At 42.1% G+C, this 22146-nt stretch overlaps 2 pseudogenes across 1 annotated transcript; both read left to right on the forward strand.

Annotated features, from left to right (window-relative positions):
* The first annotated feature begins 5237 nt into the window (after positions 1-5237).
* On the forward strand, positions 5238-6922 carry LOC148005679 (WD repeat and SOCS box-containing protein 1 pseudogene; annotated as a pseudogene). The gene has a single exon (XR_015621404.1). The product of XR_015621404.1 is annotated as a WD repeat and SOCS box-containing protein 1 pseudogene (transcript).
* Positions 6923-8516: 1594 nt separating this feature from the next.
* LOC148005680 (high mobility group protein B1 pseudogene) lies at positions 8517-21460 on the forward strand (annotated as a pseudogene).
* Positions 21461-22146: the final 686 nt, after the last annotated feature.

Raw genomic sequence — 22146 nt, forward strand, 5'->3', positions numbered from 1 at the left:
AGGAAGAAATAAATGGTGCTTGGGAAAGCTCAGTGAGTCGTGGGCAAGGGGAGAGGAGGTTCCTTGAGCTGAGCCTTCCAGGTGTGGAAATCAGGAGCAGGGAGCCTCTAAGAAGCAACTGAACTTCATTGCTTATTATAGTTCTCGGAAGCCAGAGACTTTCTCTACTCCAGAAGCCAGTTGTTGGGAAGGGCACCACTGTTTTCCTGAGACCTAATGGCTTTTACTCCTTTTGCCTAGAAGACAAAGGTCCTTGGGAAGAAGGGAGAGACTAGTGTGCTGTCCTAATCTCAGGGCTGACTGCTCCCCAATTGCACTGGTGCAGTTTGTGTCTGACACTAATATCTGGGAGAGAGAAGTACTTCTAGATGAGACCTCATCATCTCAGGCATTCCACTAGAGTTATTCTGACTACCATTCCTTGACAGTGCCCCCCTTAGGTTTCTGAGTCAACACATGTGTCAGAAAGTTTTCTAGTGCAGTGAAGAACTGTTAGTCAGTGAACCAGAACAGGGACTGTCTCCTTCCTGACTACAATGGTTGTCCTGAGCAGTCAGTGAGGGAAACTAAATGACCATGTTCTACCCCTACAAGACATCTATATCTATAGTCCTGGGGTCTGTAGAGATCTATCCATGACTCTGGGCATCTCCATAGCAACTGAGTGCTGATGGAGTTTGTAGTTTTCATCCTGGCTTCTGTAATTACAGGCGATGGTGTTCTGAGGCCAAGTTCCATCCTGACAGCTGTGAATACACCTGAGGAAGCTGTCTCCTCGGTTTTCTGAAGCATCGCTAAGGGAACCAGAGGAAAGCACCCCCTGCTCAACAGAGCTCCGGGGATGTTGACATTCACAGCTTCAGCTCTTTATCAGGCGAGGTCAAAAGATCACCTGTCTGGTCCGTCCTTGAATATCCTCCAGTGTGCGGGGTTGGACTGTAATGAAGTCTGCAGGAGAGGAGCTGGCCCTCAGATGCTACATGTCAGTGTGTGTGGGAAACACCTGAACTCTGCCACTACAGATCAGAGAGATGAGCTGCAATCTCATGCAATAGACTGTGCACATTCCTGGGCTTTGGCTATGACCATGCAGGTCTGTTGTCTCATACTTCATTGTTCATGTGGACAAGTAGTGGGAAAGCACCACTCACAATTGTTTCCCTTCCTCCATTCTTGGGTCTTAGATTTTAGTGCAACACTTCACATCTGATCTTCTAGGCCCACTGTCCTAACTTTACTTCAACATGCATGTCTCTATTATCCCTACACCATGTGTGTGTGTGTGTGTGTGTGTATGTGTGTGTGTGTGTGTGTGTGTGTGTGTGTGTGTGTGTGTACAGTTTGCATACAAGTTTAGGGAAACATTGCTACTGAAATCCTATAGGAGTCTATGTAAAATATCTGTAAGCTGTGGATGGGGCAGAATCCAAATGTTCTCCCACGATGTGGCCTTCTAGAAAGAGTAGCATAAATTACAGTAAAAGAACACACTTGAAAGTAAGACTTGGAGGAAATGCCCTGGTGTATCCACATTACCACTGTGAACTGTGACATTGCTCTCTTGGCCTCTGGGGCCAGACAGGAGGGCTCTGAATCCAAGCTGCATCCTGTGGAGCTGTGCATAAGCTTGAGGCAGCTGTCAACTGGATCAAATGAAGCTTGTGAATGGAGTGAGAAGACAGTAGCAGGACATTATGACACTGCCCTCCCAATGGAGACATGGAAGTGTTGACAATCACAGTGGGTGAGTGAGTCTCAAGCCTGAACTTTGCGAGCCAGTTAGGCAAAGTTTAACCTGTCAGTCACGTCCTGCATGTCCACCACAGGCCAAGGGCGGGCTCAGATGAAGCTCTGTTGCAGACAGGAGCTGTCCCTTGTGAGCTGCATCTCAGGGAATGCGGAAGACCATTCAGCCTCTTGTGATATGGGAGATCAGAGTAGTAAGAGGCAGACAGAGGGGACAGTTCTGTGTTTGTTTTTCTGGGCTACCATAACTACATCTTCCAGGCTAAGGATTTGCTCATGGAAGTCTGGTGTCTCACTTTTGTAAAGGCCAAGCTGTCTGAAGTCTCAATAACACAACTGGCTCCAGGCTTCTTCCTTAGTCACTGGGATTTACAGGCCGTCCTTCACACCTTGTCTTCTAGATCCACACATGCTTTTCTGGCTTCATGTGTACAAGACATATTTTCTCATTCTCTCTCTCTCTCTCTCTCTCTCTCTCTCTCTCTCTCTCTCTCTCTCTCTCTCTCTTCCTGTTTCCCACAATAGTCTTTACTAAGTAAGATACATTTCATACCAGTTTGTGCAATGCTTCTCTCATAAAGTCCAGTGTGATCTCAACTTGCTGTTCTCTAGAGAACCCCAATTAGGAATAGAGCTGACATCCAATTCTGCTAGACCAGGACTTCAACACCTGAGAAGATGCAAATCATTCAACAGCTCTCGTCAAGCCTAGGGTACAAGGAGCATGTATGGAAGGAAAAGTTTCAGAGATCCGAGAAATTGCATGCCAGGCTGACCATGGGCTGGCTTCTCTTTGCAGAGACGGTCAGCGTGAGAGGAAAGGTGAAATGGGGCTTTAATAAACCTGTATGGTTTAAGAATACTAAGTCTCTCCCCTTACTTTCCCCTTCCCTGCCTGTGTGTTCCTAATGGATGTTGTACGTAAATGTAGCAGTGTCAGCCTTTCAAGAGCATGGAAGTTGTCACATGTGGCACCCAACAGAAGAACTTGACCTTTGTCCCCTTCTTTGTATGTGTGTGTGTGTGTGTGTGTGTGTGTGTGTGTGTGTGTGTGTGCGTGTGTGTGTGTGTGTGCGCGCGCGCATGTGTGTTTGTGTGTGTCTATGTGTCTCCCTGTATGTCTGTATTTCTGTCTTTGTCTCTGTCTGTTTCCTCCACACGATAGCCCAGGATGACCTCTTAATTGCTCATTCCAAGTATGACCCATCATGCTTTCTGTGAGTGTTTGCTTTTGATGTCTTAAGTCCCACCCGTGTTGACCAGTGCTCAGGTGTCTGAAGCCAGACCTGTGAACAGAGGACCACATCACTCAGTAACATCCTCCTGGATAAAATAAGTTTGTGAGCCTCTGAAGGAAGATTTTATCAGAATTTATGTAATTTTTTTGTTTTTCACTCCCCTACCCAAGCTGTACTACTCTGTGGATCTTCCCCAAGTCTATCAAGAAGAATCCCTTAGGGCCACAGAGATTGATCTAGGAACTCCCACACAATTCTAAGACCATGGCCAGGAGGGACAAGAAATCACTTGTCTTGGAAACATCCAATAATATGATGGTGTGGAGCTATGGGGAGTGTTACTAGATAAGGAGAAATCACCTAAAAAGCACATACATGTATACAAGATGCTATTCAAAAATTATCCAGAGGTACTGTGGCAACCTACATTCAGCTCAAAGAGATTGATTCTCCACCTCATAGATTCTGATCAGATCCCTTGAGTATAAAGAAAACTATATGGGAACTCACTTTCTTATCACATGACAGTACAACTAGGTAGTCACAGCAAACAGGACATTCAGGAAGCATGGCCTGATCTTGCCAACAGTGAAGTGAGTACATGTAGCTGATGAGGTCTGGCATGACCCTCAAATGTTTAAAATACCAAGATTGACATTAGATTTTAGTTTACTGAATAATCAATAATTTCTGAGGTTTGGAACAAAATCAGAATCTAAAGACTCCAAAAATTATTTACCATGAAGCTCTGAATTCCAATGGAGAGATTAATGGTAGATAGTATGAGTTTAACCTGTGACCCAGAGGTATAAGGAAATGGTGTAATTTGGGGTCATTGGATAAGTTAAAGAAGCAAGCAAAACAAAAGAGTTTGTGTTGTCTTTGAGCAGGTTTGCCCCTCAAACTTTTAGCAGGAGTTACCCTGGAATGATACATAGACACCCACACACATCCTACAAATAATTGTCTTGGTCTCTTGCCTGGGGCATACAGGCTTTATCCAAGATATGGAGTGTTTACCCCAAGACTAAGTTAAACCCAATTTCAATGAGAGAATTCAGAATTCCTCTTCCTTTCTTGAGAAAGCATTCTGTGCCTGAGTAATGCTTGAAAAGACTTGAAAACAGTAACAACTGAATCCCACTTTTAAAGCAGCTTTTCAGAGATGTCTAGCGGCTCAATTTTGATTTTATGGACCTGCAGTTGCTCAGTTCTCATGATCACAGGATTGGACCCGGTCATTACTAGATATAACTGTGTAGGGACAGTAAGAGCTTTGACAATTCTTCAAGCTGAAAAATCTAAGAAATCATACTGGCAACAGCTTAATGCAAAGGCAGAAACTTGTGAGTGGATAATGTTCAGCACCTAAGACTGAGCAGCGGGTTGGGAGCCAAGGAGAAACAGTGTATCTAAAGGAGCAGTGCTGGGTGCAGGACTTGTTACTAAAATGATGAAAGCTAAGGGCTTCAGGAAATATGCATCAGGAAGACTCTGAATGGTGGAAATTATGCATAAATTTATTGGTGCACATTGAGAGGATGAACGTTTTCCAATGTTTATCTCCTTAGGAGTGAAAATATTTGAGCTGAGTAAATGCTGTAGCCCAGGTAGGAAAGGGAAGTGGGTTTCCATACAGACATTGGAATTCCCCTCATGCTGAACATGAACATGGGAGGGCTTCAGAGAAGTGTTCAGGCACATTCAGAGCTGCTGGGCATCCAGGAGGAGTCTCAGAGTGTAAATTGGTGCTTGTCCTGAGGAATCTTCAAAAATATTAGTGTAGATCAGTGAGGAGAATTTCAAAGACTAGAAACAAAATCCTGTACATGCCTCATCTTAGCCTTGGAAGGCCTTGACCTACAAAGGCCCCAAAGAGGCATAGCTTGCATCATCTTTAATAGGGTATAGCAATTGGTGACTGACAGCCTTTCCACTATGTTTCCAAGGCCAGCCACAGGCTGTAGGACTGTGGTGCCAAATCTTCAGCAGAGAAGGCTGCTTAGCTAAATTATTGTGTTTGGTTTTTGGTTTGAGTTCTGTTTGCTTCAGGGGTTGGTTTTGTTTGATTTCGCTTGAAGTTTTGTTATTTATTCTTCATTTTTGTTCTTGTAATGGATTTGCAGTTCTGCCAAGGTCATACATTTTACAGTTTGACGTTATCCTTTAAGACCCTTTTGGAAAAAATTAATTAATAAATTCTTTAAGGATAAAATGTGTTTTCAACTCTTAAGAAACTTGATTTTTTTGAGTGTCTGGTTTGGTGGCGGAAGCAGTGGCTGGCTGTTTGAATCTGTCAGTGGAAGGCGCGCTGGCTCTGTTGTCTGAGTGTGATTCGGTGGCTTGGTTCCAGGCATTCTGGTGACTTCCCCGGAGCAGTCTACAGGAGCCACAGCGGCCGCCCGTGCTCTCTGTTCAGTCCCCATGCCCGAGAAAGACCGAGCCCATGTCATGCCCCTCCGCCCCCATTGAGTCCCTTATCTGTCGTCGCGCCTGAATTGAGTTCCCAGAATCAGACGGTGCCCCATAGATGGCCAGCTTTCCCCCAAGGGACAACGAGAAATAGATCGTGAGGTCGCGCACTATAGAAGAACTTTCAACTCCAGCAGCCCCTTTCGACAGGAAATGTGGTGGTGAAAACTGGACTGTTGCTTTTGCTCCAGATGGTTCATACTTTGCATGGTCACTAGGATTTCATATAGTGAAGCTTGTCCTGTGGTCCCGGTGCCTTAAGAACTTTCTTTTGCACGGTTCCAAGAATGTTACCAATTCAAGCTGTCTAAAATTGGCAAGACAAAATAGTAATGGTGCTCAAAAAAATAAGCCCCGTGAACACGTTATAGACTGTGGAGACATAGTCTGGAGTCTCGCTTTTGGGTCTTCAGTTCCAGAAAAACAGAGTCGTTGTGTTAATAGAGAATGGCATCGGTTTTGATTTGGACAGGATCAGCTACTCCTTGCCACAGGATTAAATAATGGTCGCATCAAAATCTGGGATGTGTATACAGGAAAACTCTTCCTTGATTTGGCAGACCACATTGAAGTGGTTAGAGACTTAACTTTCGCTCCAGGTGGGAGCTTACTCCTTTTATCAGCTTCAAGAGACAATATTCTTAGAGTGTGGGACCTGAAAGGTGATGGAAATATGAGTATTGTGGGGCCATCAGAATTGGGTGTACAGTTGTGCGTTTTCTCCCGACTGTTCTACGCTGTGTTCAGTTGGAGCCAGTAAGGCAGTTTTCCTTTGGAATATGGATAAATACGCCATGATAAGGAGACTGGAAGGGCATCACCATGATGTCGTAGCTTGTGACTTTTCTCCTGATGGAACATCACTAGCTCCTGCATCTTACGATACGCGTGTGTATGTCTGGGACCCACCCATTGGAGACATTCTGATGGATTTGGGCACCTGTTTCCCCCGGCTACTGGAGGAGGAAACGACTGATGGGTAAGAGCTGTGCCTCTCAGTCATGATGGACTGCACCTTGCCAGCCTTGCTGATGATAAAACGGTGAGCTTCTGGAGCATTGGTGACGATTGTCCAGTACAAGTTGCACCTTTGAGCAATGGTCTCTGCTGTGCCTTTTCTACTGATGGCAGGATGTGCGTACGTGCTGTTTGTGGAATTTTTGTTCTTTTTTTTATTTGGGGCACTGAGTTTGCATGACGCTAAATAAAACAGAATTTCCTCACAGGAAATGGGGTGGGTCAGGATGGATGGTGTGAAGCTGACTGATGAGAGGTTTAGTATGTGAAATTTTCCAAGAGAATGGTTTGTGGGAGTTTGACTGTGACGTGTAAAAAAGAGCCAAGGAAAAAGATAGCTAGAAAAGGGTTGGCTCTTGTAGGCCTTAATTTTGGAAAGCAGCTACTTACCTACCCCTCAGAGAATAAAAAAGTATTATGCATTCTTGTCAATTTGAAAACTACATCTACTATATTATTGCTTAATATTTTGTCAATACTAAGGGACAATTATTTTAAGACCATTGGTTTTATTTTTAACCTATTTTGTTTCTACAAGGATGATATTGGTGACCTACCAAAGAGAAGCAATACACAATATGTCTGCTTTAGCCTTCTTTTATTTATCTTATCTGCAGATGTTGAAAATGTATGCATTGTGTAAAATGCTTGTTTTGTATCTTTGTTGAGTTTTTTTCATTAAACAACATAAAAGTTAAAAAAAAAACTTGATTTTTTTTTTTATGTGTCGTTTCACAGTCCTGTAATCCCAGAAACCATAGGCAGAGATAGATCACTGAAACTTGCAGGGGCTTTGGATTCATAATTTGTTCCCATCCAGAGCTACACATGTGGATTGGACCTTCCATGTGGCTGGTGTGGCCACTGTGGACACTAATTTCCTGATGGAAAAAGTACTCATGCTGTATCCTTGTGGTCATTTATTTAGCTACTCCTGAAATATAGTTCTCCAGGGATGATCGCATAGAACACACTAATGAGAATCTCAACAGAATTGCTCTGATGATTCTCAGGAAATGGAAACATTCACCAATGGAGTAAAAATAGAAATCAGGAAAACCAGAGCTGTCTGTGTCTGGTTTCTTGAAATATAGTCTCAGAGAAAAGCACATAGGACCATGTTTTTAAAAACCGTTTTTACATTTATTTTTATTGCCCTTGAATATGTATTTTGTGCCTATTTTGGATGGTTGTTTGGTTTGGTTTATTATCATTATCATTATTATTGCTATTATTTCTTTTATACATAAGTGTTTTGTCTGCTCTAAGTACTGTGCACCAAATACATGCAATTCCCACATAGGCCAGTAGGGGGCAGTGAACTCCACCTGGAACTGAGTTACCCTTTTGGTTCTATGTTAAACAAATGCCCAAAATGGATGAGCTGTCTCTCCAGCTCCTGCACTTGAAAGTTATCCTTCTTTTTGTACTGTATTAGTTCTCAATCAAAGAGAGAAGTTTCTTGAGACCTGTAGGAACACATATATAGGGTTAGGCATGCTTATTGTCTAAACTGCCAGGCATCCATGTAGGGCATTAGTGGATACAGCATCATATCTCAGCATCTCTTATTGTAAGGTCAGAGCAGAACTCTCACATCTCATCCTGGGTGACAATGTAGATTGGACCCATCAGACGAAATGAAGAATTGAAAAACTCTCCTGGGGGTGAAATTGATAAGGATATCATGTTGATGTATCATAAATGCAGTGCTAAGAACAAGCTTCAGACAGCCTGGGGGGATGCAGCCTGCAGCAGAGACCACAGCTCTTTGGTGGAGAATGATTCAGTTCAAAACTGGGAAGGGAGAAGGATAGTTGATATTGTTCCAGTAGATCTCACAGCATATAAAAAGTTTCTTCCACATCAGTGAATGATTCTTGTAAAGCAGCTCCGGGAATGGACTTCTGAGACCAAACATGAGCCCCGAGAATTAATGTGTGGAAGAAGTAATCCTGTGGGTCTCCAGACTGATGCTTTCAAACCAACAGACAAAAGTATCCACTCTAGAATGATACACAGATATATACGCAGAATACCAGGATGGATACAGAGTTTCTTCAGTTCCATGAACGAGGAGATCAGCAGGTGAGTCCGCTCACTAAGTAAAGGTAATCGTTGCCGACTCTACACACCTGAGCTCCTTCTCTAGAACCCACATGATTGAAGAAAAGTACAAACCTCCCACAACTTGTCCTCAGATTTTTATGTAGTTGGGGTTTCCCAGTCTTGGTCCACAGAAGCCAAAACATCTGGTTTTCCAATTCTTGTTTATCCTATAGTCCTTCTCTCTGATGCACTCATGCAAATATTTTACCGTGCATTTCATTGATAGATTACTATTGCTATTTTAATTCTGTTGCCAAGAACTATAGAAAATAAGAAGGTTTATATCAAAACATCATATGAAAATCATGCTAAGGGAATGTGTCCATTGGGAATTTGTAACTGAGCTGAAACTCTTATTAGACACAAACTGCTCTGAAAGGTCTTCTCTACATACCTGGTGTAGAAGTGAGTGTTCCCTAACAGAACTTAAAGGATGAAACTCTCTGTACAGAGAAAAGGGATTTGTCACAATGATTACAGGCTATGGACCAGCTAATTCAACAATGGCTGACTTTATGTAAAGTCCAAGAATCTGGTAGTTGATCAGTCCACAAGACTAGATGTCTCAGCCTGCAGCAGAGACCACAGATCTTTGGTGGAGAGTGATTCAGTTCAAAACTGGGAAGGGAGAAGGATGGTTGATATTGTTCCAGTAGATCTCACAGCATATAAAAAGAGTTTCTTCCACATCAGTGAATGATGATACTAGATGACCATCAGTATATGGTCAAATACTCAGTAAGCAGGCTCTAATGTCTGTGAGGGAAAGGATTTGGTAGCAATTTGTGTGCAAGCAGGAAAAAGTAAAAGCTTCTTTCTTCCATGTTTTTATATGGGCTTCGAGTAGAATGCATGGCTAAGAATGGATCGGGATTGCTGTTTTACACCAGACCAGTACCATCAACTGAATGTTCCTTCCTGGAAAGCTGCAGCCTGTCAGCATGGCTCAGGAGTTTGTGAACTGCAAGATCCCATCTGGGAAGGTGGTCGTGTTCATCAAACCCACTGCTCCTATTACAGAAAGACCCAAGAAATCCTTAGTCAACTCCCTTTCAAACATGGTCTTCTTGAATTTGTGAACATCACAGCCACTAACAAAACCAACGCAATTCTAGATTATTTACAACAGCTCACCAGAGTGAGAACAGTTCCTCAGGGCTTCATAGATAAAGAAAGACTGCATAGGCAGATGCAGCGATCTAATCTCCATGCCAGAGAATGGGGAGCTGATGACCTGGCTGAAGCAGATTGGAGCTCTGCAGTTATGTGAGGGGTGGCAGGCAGAGCTGACAGCAGTTGTCCAGCCATGCTGTGGCTAGCGCCCCTGAGAGTTGATGTGCATCACAGAGGATGTCAGTATTTCTGCTGACTGGGATTTTTAACAAATTGGCTTTTATTTCTTCTTTTCCTCAGTGCTTAAAACTGTTGCTGTTTGCATCTAACCATGGGGCTGGGAAGCTTAACAGACCACACTGGTTTGATTATCCATTCTTCATATGCTGACACATATCTGCCTCTTGATCTAAATCCCCAGTGAATCTGTTGCTGGTTTCCTGCCACTGCTGGTCAGCTGAAGTCATTTTGCAGAAGTCCACTTCCTGAATGGTTATTAAATCAATGGATATTGTGAGGTTGTTTATGAGCCACACTCAGGTCTTTCCCTCCCTCCTGCATGCACCGTCCCACTTCTGCATTCACAGCTCTCAGGCAGTGTTCTCAGTCTTGCCCTCCCACAACCCACAGAAGTCCACACTTGGATGAGGACGCCGTTTGAAAAATCAGATGAAGAGCTTTAGCATACTTGGTCCTCACTGTAGCCATATTCACATAGACGGCAGAGCTGATGGTGCTTCAGATCCATTCATGAAGGTGATTAAGTGCCCAGAAAATCCCAAGAAATTGTGTGCTGATCCTAGTCAGAGTACCAGCAAAGTCAAATATGAAATGCAAAATTGCCGAGCTCTCCTTCCAAGAATGTCTGTGAAAGAACTTGTTTGCAAAACATTGTCCTAAATAATTTCTTCCATTCACACTCTGACATTTTGCTTTGATGCCTTGCTATGACATTTAATTTTCATGGAACAGTAGGTTTCTTCTCTGGTCTCCAGTGAGAAGGACTCATTCCTAATAAAGCTGTATCTGTGTATAACTAAAAAAAAAAAAGAAGGAAAAATAGATCAGGATTAAAGTTCTGGGTTAAAGGTGCAATTTCCTACCTCAAAGGTCCAGAGTAGAAGTAGATTTGACTTTATATTAAGCAGAAGTCCCTCTCAGATTTCCCTTCTACCATTTGGGTTTGGTTAATCTCAGATGAAGAAAAGTTGGCCACCAAGTATAGCCTTTAGAGTCATATCCCTCCCCCTTCACTAATCTTCTTGAGCAAATGAAACACTAACAGATCACAAGGAAGGAATGGTTATAATCAAAAGCTACATCTGGATCGGCTCTAACTCTCTTAGTCAAGGTGACTTTGGATACGCTCATGGATTGCTCTCATAGGACTCTGTAGAGTGTTGCTCCTACTGCCTCACTTTAAGCTCCAGGCAGACCAAGCTACCATCCCAGCCCATGTTCCCTTGGATTGCACATGAAAGACACACACATCAAGATACTTTTGATGTGCTTAAGTTCAATGGCCAGGTTCCTCTAGGCCTCTCCCAAATACGATGCCCTCCTTCTTACTCGCAGCTCAACATCTCTAAATCTGCTCTCAGCTTATTGTGTTTCTAACCTCCTGCCTGCTACCCCAGGCCCAGTCTGGGAGGCTGCCAATGGCCACTCCACCCTAGATCTCACATGGCTGGTGGCTCTTACTCCCTCTGAAGTATCAAATCCTTTCTCCTCCCTTGTGTCTACTAGCCTGCCTGCAGAAAAACTAGAAATCCTGCCTAAGCTACCCAGCTAGTTGGCCACCGTCATCTTTATTGAACTATCAAGAATCAGTTGGGGAACAGGACCTTCAGTGTTCACAGGCAGATTCCTTACCAAAGCAACCGTGTCCTACAGGACGCAGTACCTGACTCTGGTTTTGGGTGGGAGATGGAGCAGTAAGAAAACTGTGACGAAAACTCAGGTCATTTTTTACAGTTGGAGAAATGAAATTCAAATAATTATGATACATATGTTAATAATTACGCCTGGATAAGAGGCTCCAAGAGAGTGGAAATGGGTAACATTTAAGGCAAAAGGGAAAAAAAGCCCAATGCAGCAAACAGTGGACCTGTCAGAAAGACAGGTCTTTCTGGCCATGTGAATTTGGACTTGAACTTCTTCAGACCACTTCTTGATCACTCCATGCATCCTGAGAAGAATAGGACAAAAAGAAATAAAACAAAACAAAATTAAATTTAAAAAAATCACCAAAACGAAATGAAAAGCAAAAGCAAAAACAAAACAACCCCCTTGCTAAAACAGGAGGCCCGAGGGAAGATTGCTTGAGGTCTTCATTGTAAACTACAACTACAAGCTACCAATTGCTCTCAATGCAAAAATTGTTTATTATTTTATCTGAAGCTTCTCTGTGGGTCAAAGAAACAGGGTTGGGAGGCAGCAACACCAGGAAACAGGAACAAATCACACTGTGGATCTCACCACTGATATTACCATGGGGACTGACTGTGGGCAATGCAGAGAATACTGGTGTTAGACAATGGGTCTTGTGGTGTTCTAGATGCTTGCAATATTTATGACTCTGAAATGAGTTAGAGCCATCCCCAAATCATGACTAAATGGACTCTTCCATTTCTTTGGAGCACAAGATCTGGCATCCAGTTGACTGACTATGATTTGTATTGGGGACCTGGCCTCTGTAGTAAGGCTAAGGCTTCTGATGGAAAATCTTCCACCAAAACACTGGATGGTCAATGGTGGTGCCAGTCAACAACCATGCCCTGAGTCTACCCTGCAGCCTCCAGAAGAGGTTTCAAGAAGTCAAACTTACCAACATTTCATTTGTGGCTTTGGCTTGTTGTCCCTTTTTATTTTAAATACAGTGTAATTTTCTGGAATAATTCCTTCTAATTTCTTCCTCACATAAAACTTCACTTTTGACCTTCAATTCTATTCATGAAGGGCTACTTTTATCTAAGGTTTCTATTTCCCCTTTATGGCTTGCTGTGATGGCTAATTGTGGCTGTCTAAATGATGCACTGTTGAGCAATTGACTCCATCAGAATGGCTTGTACGCATGTGTCATTGGCATTTTCTTGATGGCCAGTTGATGTATGGGGACTTAGCCCACTATGGGTGGTACCAGCCCTAGTAAGGTGAGCAGAGGTCATAGAGAAAGGTAGCTGAGCAGATGAGTAGGCAGAGTTCCTCTCTGCTTTCAAGCCCTTGCATTGTGTTCTTTCCTTGGATCCCATTGATGAACTGTAACTGGTGAGGTGAATAAAACCTTCACTTTCCCACATTGGCATTTTTATGTTTTACTATAACAATAGGAAACTGACTGGAACATTTGACATTTCCTTGAGACCTGCTCTGATGGTCCCTCCTCCTGCAGGTATGTAACCTCAGTTTTTAAATCAATAAACACAGTTCCTGGACACTCTAATCCATTGAAATATTCATTCTGCCGACCACATCACACTGCTTAGGTAACTATTAAATTTTTTAATCTCATGACATTTTTGCCTCCCTGGTTTTTTCTCTTTAAAATTATCTCTCAACATGTTAGCTCTTTGTACTTTAAAAGTTGTCCTTTGCCCCATAGTAGAATATTTATAGTCAGATTCATGAGTTTCATAAAAGTGGGTGATTTATTGTAGCAAAATTTTCTAATCATGATTTATTGTATTAATTTTATTAATTTATCAAAACTGACCTTATTATATTATCTACTTAAGGATAAAACTATAAAAGCATTGATTTATTCAAGTCTTTAAGGTCATTCATCAGCTGGAAAGTTCTTATATATATTCAGGATGGATTATGGGTACTTCATATATTGTCTTACTAATAGTATGCTTTATAATTATGCTAAAGTTTCATAAAAATTAAGCTTTAAGAAACTTAATTTTTTAGAGATAAATTTTTAGATTTTTTTAGTAGAACCATATCATCTCTAAATAATTAAAATTTGACCTTCCCATTTTCATTTGTATCCATTAGAACCTCAGTTGTCTTCTTGCTTTACCTAAGACTTCAAATACTGTATTGAATAGGGAATTAAAGCATGGAGAACATTGTCTTATTCTGGAGTGTAAAAGGATTACTTTGAATTTTTCTCTACTTCGCATAATGCTGGCTGTGCAGTTGATGGGCATTGCCTTTTTTGTGTTTGAGATATACTCTATACCCCTAGAATCCCTTTTTCGGGAATGGATAATGAATTTTGTTAAAGCCCCCCCACCCCCTTTTCATCCAATAATGTGATCAGATGGTTTGTCCTTTAGTCGTTTTATGTAATAGAATAAATTTGTCAATTTATATATGATAAATCATGTCTGTGTGTCTGGAATGAAGAAGAGTGGTGAATAATATTTTTATTTGGCACACCGGCGGATCCCGGACCGCAGCAGCTCTCTGCTCCCAAACCCCGTGGGAGAGAGACCCCACCGCCTGATCAGGTGGGCACTCCTGAGGCTGCAGAGCGGAGGAGACCACCAACACTGCCCACCCCTGCCCACATCCCTGGCCCAAGAGGCAACTGTATAAGGCCTCTGGGTTCCCGTAGGGGAGGGCCCGGGAGCGGCAGGACCCCTGCGCCTGAGACACTGCCGGAACCTGAAGGAAACAGACCGGATAAACAGTTCTCTGCACCCAAATCCCGAGGGAGGGAGAGCTGAACCTTCAGAGAGGCGGACACGCCTGGGAAACCAGAAGAGACTGCACTCTGTGCACATCCAGGCGCCAGAGGAAAACACCAAACGCCATCTGGAACCCTGGTGCACGAAGGCTCCCGGAAAGAGCGGCGCAGATCTTCCCGGTTGCTGCCACAGCGGAGAGGACTTAGGCAGTACCCCACGAGCAAACTTGAGCCTTGGAACTGCAGGTAGGACCAACTTTTCCCTTGCAAGAAACCTGCCTGGTGAACTCAAGACACAGGCCCACAGGAACAGCTGAAGACCTGTAGAGAGGAAAAACTACACGCCCGAAAGCAGAACACTCTGTCCCCATAACTGGCTGAAAGAAAACAGGAAAACAGGTCTACACCACTCCTGACACACAGGTTATAGGACAGTCTAGCCACAGTCAGAAATAGCAGAACAAAGTAACACTAGAGATAATCTGATGGCGAGAGGCAAGCACAGGAACCCAAGCAACAGAAACCAAGACTACATGGCATCATCGGAGCCCAATTCTCCCACCAAAGCAAACACGGAATATCCAAACACACCAGAAAAGCAAGACCTAGTTTCAAAATCATATTGGATCATGATGCTGGAGGACTTCAAGAAAGACATAAAGAACTCCCTTAGAGAACAAGTAGAAGCCTACAGAGAGGAATCGCAAAAATCCCTGAAAGAATTCCAGGAAAACACAATCAAACAGTTGAAGGAATTAAAAATGGAAATAGAAGCAATCAAGAAAGAACACATGGAAACAACCCTGGACATAGAAAATCAAAAGAAAAGACAAGGAGCTGTAGATACAAGCTTCACCAACAGAATTCAAGAGATGGAAGAGAGAATCTCGGGAGCAGAAGATTCCATAGAAATCATTGACTCAACTGTCAAAGATAATGTAAAGCGGAAAAAGCTACTGGTCCAAAACATACAGGAAATCCAGGACTCAATGAGAAGATCAAACCTAAGGATAATAGGTATAGAAGAGAGTGAAGACTCCCAGCTCAAAGGACCAGTAAATATCTTCAACAAAATCATAGAAGAAAACTTCCCTAACCTAAAAAAAGAGATACCCATAGGCATACAAGAAGCCTACAGAACTCCAAATAGATTGGACCAGAAAAGAAACACCTCCCGTCACATAATTGTCAAAACACCAAACGCACAAAATAAAGAAAGAATATTAAAAGCAGTAAGGGAAAAAGGTCAAATAACATATAAACGGAGACCTATCAGAATCACACCAGACTTTTCGCCAGAAACTATGAAGGCCAGAAGATCCTGGACAGATGTCATACAGACCCTAAGAGAACACAAATGCCAGCCCAGGTTACTGTATCCTGCAAAACTCTCAATTAACATAGATGGAGAAACCAAGATATTCCATGACAAAACCAAATTTACACAATATCTTTCTACAAATCCAGCACTACAAAGGATAATAAAGGGTAAAGCCCAACATAAGGAGGCAAGCTATACCCTAGAAGCAAGAAACTAATCATCTTGGCAACAAAACAAAGAGAATGAAAGCACACAATCATAACCTCACTTCCAAATATGAATATAACGGGAAGCAATAATCACTATTCCTTAATATCTCTCAATATCAATGGCCTCAACTCCCCAATAAAAAGACATAGATTAACAAACTGGATACGCAACGAGGACCCTGCATTCTGCTGCCTACAGGAAACACACCTCAGAGACAAAGACAGACATTACCTCAGAGTGAAAGGCTGGAAAACAATTTTCCAAGCAAATGGTCAGAAGAAGAAAGCTGGAGTAGCCATTCTAATATCAAATAAAATCAATTTTCAACTAAAAGTCATCAAAAAAGATAAGGAAGGACACTTCATATTCATCAAAGGAAAAATCCACCAAGATGAACTCTCAATCCTAAATATCTATGCCCCAAATACAAGGGCACCTACATATGTAAAAGAAACCTTACTAAAGCTCAAAACACACATTGCACCTCACACAATAATAGTGGGAGATTTCAACACCCCACTCTCATCAATGGACAGATCATGGAAACAGAAATTAAACAGAGATGTAGACAGACTAAGAGAAGTCATGAGCCAAATGGACTTAACGGATATTTATAGAACATTCTATCCTAAAGCAAAAGGATATACCTTCTTCTCAGCTCCTCATGGTACTTTCTCCAAAATTGACCATATAATTGGTCAAAAAACGGGCCTCAACAGGTACAGAAAGATAGAAATAATCCCATGCGTGCTATCGGACCACCACGGCCTAAAACTGGTCTTCAATAACAATAAGGGAAGAATGCCCACATATACGTGGAAATTGAACAATGCTCTACTCAATGATAACCTGGTCAAGGAAGAAATAAAGAAAGAAATTAAAAACTTTTTAGAATTTAATGAAAATGAAGGTACAACATACCCAAACTTATGGGACACAATGAAAGCTGTGCTAAGAGGAAAACTCATAGCGCTGAGTGCCTGCAGAAAGAAACAGGAAAGAGCATATGTCAGCAGCTTGACAGCACACCTAAAAGCTCTCGAACAAAAAGAAGCAAATACACCCAGGAGGAGTAGAAGGCAGGAAATAATCAAACTCAGAGCTGAAATCAACCAAGTAGAAACAAAAAGGACCATAGAAAGAATCAACAGAACCAAAAGTTGGTTCTTTGAGAAAATCAACAAGATAGATAAACCCTTAGCCAGACTAACGAGAGGACACAGAGAGTGCGTCCAAATTAACAAAATCAGAAATGAAAAGGGAGACATAACTACAGATTCAGAGGAAATTCAAAAAATCATCAGATCTTACTATAAAAACCTATATTCAACAAAACTTGAAAATCTTCAGGAAATGGACAATTTCCTAGACAGATACCAGGTATCAAAGTTAAATCAGGAACAGATAAACCAGTTAAACAACCCCATAACTCCTAAGGAAATAGAAGCAGTCATTAAAGGTCTCCCAACCAAAAAGAGCCCAGGTCCAGACGGGTTTAGTGCAGAATTCTATCAAACCTTCATAGAAGACCTTATACCAATATTATCCAAACTATTCCACAAAATTGAAACAGATGAAGCCCTACCGAATTCCTTCTATGAAGCCACAATTACTCTTATACCTAAACCACACAAAGACCCAACAAAGAAAGAGAACTTCAGACCAATTTCCCTTATGAATATCGACGCAAAAATACTCAACAAAATTCTGGCAAACTGAATTCAAGAGCACATCAAAACAATCATCCACCATGATCAAGTAGGCTTCATCCCAGGCATGCAGGGATGGTTTAATATAAGGAAAACCATCAACGTGATCCATCATATAAACAAACTGAAAGAACAGAACCACATGATCATTTCATTAGATGCTGAGAAAGCATTTGACAAAATTCAACACCCCTTCATGATAAAAGTCCTGGAAAGAATAGGTATTCAAGGCCCATACCTAAACATAGTAAAAGCCATATACAGCAAACCAGTTGCTAACATTAAACTAAATGGAGAGAAACTTGAAGCAATCCCACTAAAAGCAGGGACTAGACAAGGCTGCCCACTCTCTCCCTACTTATTCAATATAGTTCTTGAAGTTCTAGCCAGAGCAATCAGACAACAAAAGGAGATCAAGGGGATACAGATCGGAAAAGAAGAGGTCAAAATATCACTATTTGCAGACGACATGATAGTATATTTAAGTGATCCCAAAAGTTCCACCAGAGAACTACTAAAGCTGATAAACAACTTCAGCAAAGTGGCTGGGTATAAAATTAACTCAAATAAATCAGTTGCCTTCCTCTATACAAAAGAGAAACAAGCCGAGAAAGAAATTAGGGAAACGACACCCTTCATAATAGACCCAAATAATATAAAGTACCTCGGTGTGACTTTAACCAAGCAAGTAAAAGATCTGTACAATAAGAACTTCAAGACACTGAGGAAAGAAATTGAAGAAGACCTCAGAAGATGGAAAGATCTCCCATGCTCATGGATTGGCAGGATTAATATAGTAAAAATGGCCATTTTACCAAAAGCGATCTACAGATTCAATGCAATCCCCATCAAAATACCAATCCAATTCTTCAAAGAGTTAGACAGAACAATTTGCAAATTCATCTGGAATAACAAAAAACCCAGGATAGCTAAAGCTATCCTCAACAATAAGAGGACTTCAGGGGGAATCACTATCCCTGAACTCAAGCAGTATTACAGAGCAATAGTGATAAAAACTGCATGGTATTGGTACAGAGACAGACAGATAGACCAATGGAATAGAATTGAAGACCCAGAAATGAACCCACACACCTATGGTCACTTGATTTTTGACAAAGGAGCCAAAACCATCAAATGGAAAAAAGATAGCATTTTCAGCAAATGGTGCTGGTTCAACTGGAGGTCAACATGTAGAAGAATGCAGATCGATCCATGCTTATCACCCTGTACAAAGCTTAAGTCCAAGTGGATCAAGGACCTCCACATCAAACCAGACACACTCAAACTAATGGAAGAAAAACTAGGGAAGCATCTGGAACACATGGGCACTGGAAAAAATTTCCTAAACAAAACACCAATGGCTTATGCTCTAAGATCAAGAATCGACAAATGGGATCTCATAAAACTGCAAAGCTTCTGTAAGGCAAAGGACACTGTGGTTAGGACAAAACGGCAACCAACAGATTGGGAAAAGATCTTTACCAATCCTATAACAGATAGAGGCCTTATATCCAAAATATACAAAGAACTCAAGAAGTTAGACCACAGGGAAACAAATAACCCTATTAAAAAATGGGGTTCAGAGCTAAACAAAGAATTCACAGCTGAGGAATGCCGAATGGCTGAGAAACACCTAAAGAAATGTTCAACATCTTTAGTCATAAGGGAAATGCAAATCAAAACAACCCTGAGATTTCACCTCACACCAGTGAGAATGGCTAAGATCAAAAACTCAGGTGACAGCAGATGCTGGCGAGGATGTGGAGAGAGAGGAACACTCCTCCATTGTTGGTGGGATTGCAGACTGGTAAAACCATTCTGGAAATCAGTCTGGAGGTTCCTCAGAAAATTGGACATTGAACTGCCTGAGGATCCAGCCATACCTCTCTTGGGCATATACCCAAAAGATGCCTCAACATATAAAAGAGACACGTGCTCCACTATGTTCATCGCAGCCTTATTTATAATAGCCAGAAACTGGAAAGAACCCAGATGCCCTTCAACAGAGGAATGGATACAGAAAATGTGGTACATCTACACAATGGAATATTACTCAGCTATCAAAAACAACGAGTTTATGAAATTCGTAGGCAAATGGTTGGAACTGGAAAATATCATCCTGAGTGAGCTAACCCACTCACAGAAAGACATACATGGTATGCACTCATTGATAAGTGGCTATTAGCCCAAATGCTTGAATTACCCTAGATCCCTAGAACAAAGGAAACTCAAGACGGATGATCAAAATGTGAATGCTTCACTCCTTCTTTAAATGAGGAAAAAGAATACCCTTGGCAGGGAAGGGAGAGGCAAAGATTAAAACAGAGACTGAAGGAACACCCATTCAGAGCCTGCCCCACAGGTGGCCCATACATATACAGCCACCCAATTAGACAAGATGGATGAAGCAAAGAAGTGCAGACCGACAGGAGCCGGATGTAGATCGCTCCTGAGAGACACAGCCAGAATACAGCAAATACAGAGGCGAATGCCAGCAGCAAACCACTGAACTGAGAATAGGTCCCCCGTTGAAGGAATCAGAGAAAGAACTGGAAGAGCTTGAAGGTGCTCGAGACCCCAAAAGTACAACAATGTCAAGCAACCAGAGCTTCCAGGGACTAAGCCACTACCTAAAGACTATACATGGACTGACCCTGGACTCTGTCCCCATAGGTAGCAATGAATATCCTAGTAAGAGCACCAGTGGAAGGGGAAGCCCTGGGTCCTGCTAAGACTGAACCCCCAGTGAACTAGACTATGCGGGGAGGGTGGCAATGGGGGGAGGTTTGGGAGGGGAACACCCATAAGGAAGGGGAGGGGGGAGGGTGATGTTTGTCCGGAAACCGGGAAAGGGAATAACACTTGAAATGTATATAAGAAATACTCAAGTTAATAAAAAAAAATATTTTTATTTGATTTTGAATTTGGTTCACAATAATTTTATTGAGAACTTGTATGTATATGTCATCAGGAAGACTGGCCTGTAATTCATTCTCTGCTCTGATTCTCTCTCTCTCTCTCTCTCTCTCTCTCTCTCTCTCTCTCTCTCTCTCTCTCTCTCTCTCTCTCTTCCGCCCTTCCTCCCTCCTTCCCCCCCCAACATAGGGTAACCCTGGCTTCAAAGAATGCATTTGGGCGTCTGGCTCCCGCTCTTATAGCCATTGCAGTACATTGAGCTCCATAGAGACAGCGCCGGGGCACGCGAGAGCCGCATGGACACTGGGCAACTCTGTGCCTCGCGGAGGAAACTAAACACGGGCAAAGGAGATCCTAATAAGCCCAGAGGCAAAATGTCCTCATATGCATTCTTTGTGCAAACCTACCGGGAGGAGCACAAGAAGCAGCACCCGGATGTTTCTGTCAACGTCTCAGAGTTTCTCTAAGAAGTGCTCAGAGAGGTGAAAGACCATGTCTGCTAAAGAAAAGGGGAAATTTGAAGATATGGCAAAGTCTGACAAGGCTCGTTATGAAAGAGAAAGGAAAACCTACATCCCCCCCCCAAAGGGGAGACCAAAAGAAGTTCAAGGACCCCAATGCCCCCAAGGGGTCTCCTTCGGCCTTCTTCTTGTTCTGTTCTGAATACTGCCCAAAAACCAAAGGCGAGCATCCTGGTTTATCCATTGGTGATGTTGCGAAGAAACTAGGAGAGATGTGGAACAGCACTGCCGCGGATGACAAGCAGCCCTGTGGGAAGATGGCCGCCAAGCTGAAGGAGAAGTATGAGAAGGATATTGCTGCCTACAGAGCTAAAGGAAAACCTGATGCAGCGAAAAAGGGGGTGGTCAAGGCTGAGAAGAGCAAGAAAAAGAAGGAAGAGGAAGACGATGAGGAGGATGAAGAGGATGAGGAAGAGGAGGAAGAAGAGGAAGACGAAGATGATGATGAATAAGTTGGTTCTAGCATAGTTTTTTTTCTTGTCTATAAAGCGTTTAACACCCCCCCTGTACACAACTCACTCCTTTTAAAGAAAAAAATTTAAATGTGAGGCTGTGTAAGATTTGTTTTTAAATCGTACAGTGTCTTTTTTTTTTTTTTTGTATAGTTAACACAGTACCGAATGTGTTAGCTAGCTCTGTCCTGGTGGTATTTTCAATAGCCACCAACCTTGCCTGGTACAGTCTGGGGGCTGTAAATTGGCATGGAAATTAAAGCAGGTTCTTGTTGGTGCACAGCACAAATTAGTTATATATGGGGACAGTGGTTTGCTTTTTAGTTTCTTTTTTGTTTTGTTTTGTTTTGTTTTGTTTTCTTTTGGTTTTCTTTTGTTTTCTTTTTTCCATCTATAGTTGTCTCTGAAGCAGCGTATATGAAGATAATTGTTGTTCTGTTAACTGAACACCACTCTGTAATTGCAAAATCATTGTGTCTGTTTTGTTGACATTCTGAATGCTTCTAAGGAAATATAATTTTTTATTAAAAAAAACAATACATTTGAATGAATCTCTTTTCCTGATTCGAGGAATAAACACAAGAGTCTTAAATGTTCTTTAAATATCTGGTCAAATTCTACACTGAATCCATCTGGTTCTGGGCTTCTTTTAGTTGAGAAAATTACTGTTTTTATGTCATTGGTTA

Source organism: Rattus norvegicus, chromosome 5 (genome assembly GCF_021556685.1).
Source record: "Rattus norvegicus strain SHRSP/BbbUtx chromosome 5, alternate assembly SHRSP_T2T, whole genome shotgun sequence".
In the NCBI taxonomy this organism is placed as follows: Eukaryota; Metazoa; Chordata; class Mammalia; order Rodentia; family Muridae; genus Rattus; species Rattus norvegicus.